Raw genomic sequence first — 4,276 nt, forward strand, 5'->3', positions numbered from 1 at the left:
TACAAACTGAAAATAAAATTACGTATCCCACAGGCTTTCTATTTTACTGGGTTCATTCTGCATGCATTTTCTCTGTACTTAATATTTAGAAAAATCTTTATGGTTCTACTTATTGTAATGGTTCAATTTCACATAATTCTTAAGTGTTTTAGTGTATCTGCATAGGTAGATATATAGTTGCAAGAAACTGTAACTATAACACAAAGTTATTGTAGAGAAGAGATTTAAGAGAAGGTTATGACATTTATAATTCCTGTACAATAAGACTACATGCTTAAGGCTGAAGATAGTATGTTTGCTGGTGTAATCCACTAAGTTCTTCAGAAAATTAGAATAATGAGTAATTTTCAAATAAATGAGGTCAGAAGTGAGATTAAATTGAGGTTGGAGTAGTTGTTTTTCCTAACAATGTAGACCTAAATTCTAGAACAACTTTGTAGCTCAGTCATCTAATGATAAATGGGGAAGCTTGTTTGTATTACTAGTAACAACATGTCAGTAATGACACCTAGCTCTGAGAACAGTTTTGGCACAATAACAGAAGTATTATATAACCTATCATTGGGTTGGCAGTGGTCAAGTAAAACTGATCTCACCTTTTATTGTTACCTTCAAGGTCAAATTCAAGAGGCCACCCTAGTTTATGAGTCAGTTTTAAATGCCTTCATTTTTATTTTTTGTCTTGGCAAATAGAACAAAAGTATTTAAATTGATTCTTGAATCAAGATGATTAGCTCTTCTCTGGTCAAAGTCAGTGAGAATCATAATGGTATTGCAGATGTAAACATACTAAACATATCAAGAAGAGATGCTGTCACTAAAATATTATAGTCTCAGAGCATTCCCCCTTTTTTTTGAAAATAGTGTTTGTTAGGCCTCATATTACTTGAAGAAAAAAACATTTAGAAAACAGGTAGAATTATTATTGGGAGAAAAATCAAGGCTTGGGTTTATAAACGAAGTATTAAAAAGTACTTAAATCATTTTCCATAAATTTTTGTATGCTTTTCCAGCTGGATGCTGGTGGGTGACGCCTATATTCTTAGCTACTCAGAGGTTGAGATCTGAGGATTGCAGTTTGAAATCAGCCCAGGCACAAAAGTCTGGGACTCTTATCTCCAATTGCCCACCAAAAAGCTGCAAGTGGAACTATAGTTCAAGTAGTAGAGTTTTAGCCTTGAGAAAAAAGCTCAGGGGCAGCCTGATTTTAAGCCCCAGGACTGGCAATACATCTCTCCCCACCCCCACACATAGAGCACATTTTTCTTGGTGGCAAAAGGATGAAAATTAGTAACTTCTAGAATTTAGAATATAGCATCAGATTGTTAGTATAGAGAATTTGTCAAGCAAGATGAGAAGGCATAAAATGTTACACACAATTATCAATATAGAAACTACTATAGTAAAAAGTGTAATTTTTTGTTGCCTTGACATCACAGCTTTCTCTTACAGTGCTTTCTGCAAGAAATTTGAATTACTACTTTTGGCAGTTGAAGTGTATGTTAATGGTAGAAGTTATGAGCTGAATTTTCTGATTTCCAAAATAAAATGCTGTGATGACTAGAGTGAAAAACTAATGGATCCTGTGTCTACCTAGAAGACAAAATGTCAATTTGTATATGATTGTTATTTTGAGGGTATAGAAAGTTATAAAAATTCCTACTAAACATTTAAAATTCTTTCAAAGAGTTCCTTGCAGCAATCCTCCCCCTACTTGAAAGCTTTAATCATTCACATCAGCAAGATTACTGCTATTCTAGAATAAGTCTTCCACCCACTGCCTGCAGAAAATTTTCATAGTCTACAAATACCTATCTGAAGATGTGATATACTGAATAGAAATGGATATACAGTAGTCCCCAGTGGAGTCATGAAACCACAAGTAAGACTGAATTATATATACACACATACACAGAATTTTCCTACACATACCTATAATGAAGTTTATAAATTAGGTGAAGTAAGAAATTATTATAGACAACTTATATTGCAATAAAAGTTGTATGAATGTGGTGTCTCTCAACACTGCTGTACTGTGTGGTTGGCTTTGAGTACTGAAACCAAATAAAACCACAGGTATGGGGACCACTAAATATAAGGCATGGCTTAGTATTCATTTATTGTATTTAGTTAAAAATTTACTCAAATAAATGTGAATTAGGAGAAAAATGAGTTTTATTAACCTTGTTCCTTACCTGGCTCATAGTTTTCCCATAATGTTTTCTGTGACAACACCATAAAGAAAGTATACTAGTAGGGTGCTGGTGGCTCACTCCTGTAATCCTAGCTATTCAGGAGGCTGAGATATAGGATTGCTGTTCAAAGTCAGCCCAGGCGGGAAAGTCCATGAGACTATCTCCAATTAACCACTAGGAGACTGAAAGTGGAGCAGTGGCTCAAAAATGGTAGAGAACTAGCCTTGAGAAAAAAAGCTCAGGGACAGCACCCAGGCTCTGAGTTCAAGCCTCACCAGAAACCAATAAAAACAATAAAGAGATCCTACCATCCAGTTCTTTTATCATTGTCCCCGCTTTCTAGCATGCACACTGCATTACAAAGAAGTCTCGTAGGACCCAAGATAGTGGATTATATACCTCTGTCTCTAGTTTATTCTGTACCTTCTGTTTTAAGGAGAAAAAATTTAATTTAAAGCACCTACTTCTGGGGTTTGAGATATAGCTCTGTGGTCAAGTGGGTGTTTAGCATGTGCAAGGACCAAGATTTAATCCAATGCACCAAAAATATTTCTAGAAGATGTTTTTGTTAATGGTATCCTACATCTATATCTATCTATAATGATGGTATTTAGTAAAACAGGTACCATTTAGATCTTTGGCTGTCAAATTTTACAGGTCTATGCAGCATGAAAGGAAAATACATTTGAAAATGGTCTTGATGGTAATGTTAACTCTTAAAATTTCTAATAACATGTACCTCACAAAGAATAGAGAACAAGATGGATGAATAGAGGTGCCCAGCACTTAACTTCTTCACAAAGAAAAATCAAAGTGACGGGTGTACAGCAGCATTTTGAAATGACTATAGAATATTAGAATCAGCAAGAGATTAGAACTTTGTGAGATTCAGAGACCTGGGATAAGGGCCCAGAAAAACAAAATACCGCAGCATCTGCCTCATCCCCAGCAGGGGAAAGGGTAGACTTGCCTTTTCAGGGATATGATGAAAGAGTCTTAGCAAACTCCCATCAGTGCTGTTGTCCACTATTCTTGTAGCTCCCTTAGGTAAATAATGAAATCGGTATAGCAGACATGCTTTGGAAAAGGTCTGTCATTTCCCAGCAACCCCCAGCCCCACTCCAGGGTATTGTAGACAGGAGTTACCTAGAGAAGGGTGATACTGTCAGAATTTAGATAGAATTCTTTTTTTCCCCCCAAATTCTTTATTGTGATTAAGTGATTACATAATTTCACAGTATTGTGGGATAGTAATACTTAGTTAAAGTCACAAACACATTCTAACTTTCATGGAGGATCGACATAATCCCCTGTATTCTGTCCAACCATAGTGGAATCAAGCTAATTCTCAATAACGAAGCATTCAGTAGAAATTATTCAAACACATGGAAATTAAACAGCACACTGCTGAGTAACACCTGGGTCACAGAAGAAATAAAGTTTCTACAATTCAACGAAAATGAATACAAATCACAAACCTGTGGGATACGGCAAAAGCAGTCCTGTGGGGCAAATTTGCTCTCAGTTCACACATCAAGAAAACAGATGGACCAAGTAAACAATCTCATGATGCAACTAAAACTGCTAGAGAAACAAGAAAAAGTTGAACCTAAAGTTGCTAGATGGAATGAGATAGCCAAAATAAGGGCTGAAATTAATGAGAGAGAGAGACTAAGAAAACTATAAGTAAAATTAATTTTAAAAAAGCTATGGGTTGTTTTTTTTAAAATAAAATTGATGAACCAAACTTTGGCAAGATTAACTAAAAAAAAGGGAAAAAAAACTAGCAGAAATGGATAGATTTCTAGAGAAATACAAATTGCCCAAACTGAACCAAGGAGAAATAAATCAATTAAATAAGTCAATAACTTAACAATGAGATAGAAGAAGCAATCAGAAGCCTTCCAACAAGGAAAAGCCCAGATGGATTCACTGCAGAATTCTATAAGACCTTTAAAGAGGAACTAATACCTAGACTCCTTAAACTCTTCTGAGAAATAGAAACAGAGGGAGAAATCCCAAACTCCATGAAGCCAATATTATACTCATACCCAAACCAGGCAAAGATGCAACCAAAAAAA

Source organism: Dipodomys ordii, unplaced genomic scaffold (genome assembly GCF_000151885.1).
Source record: "Dipodomys ordii isolate 6190 unplaced genomic scaffold, Dord_2.0 Scaffold50, whole genome shotgun sequence".
In the NCBI taxonomy this organism is placed as follows: Eukaryota; Metazoa; Chordata; class Mammalia; order Rodentia; family Heteromyidae; genus Dipodomys; species Dipodomys ordii.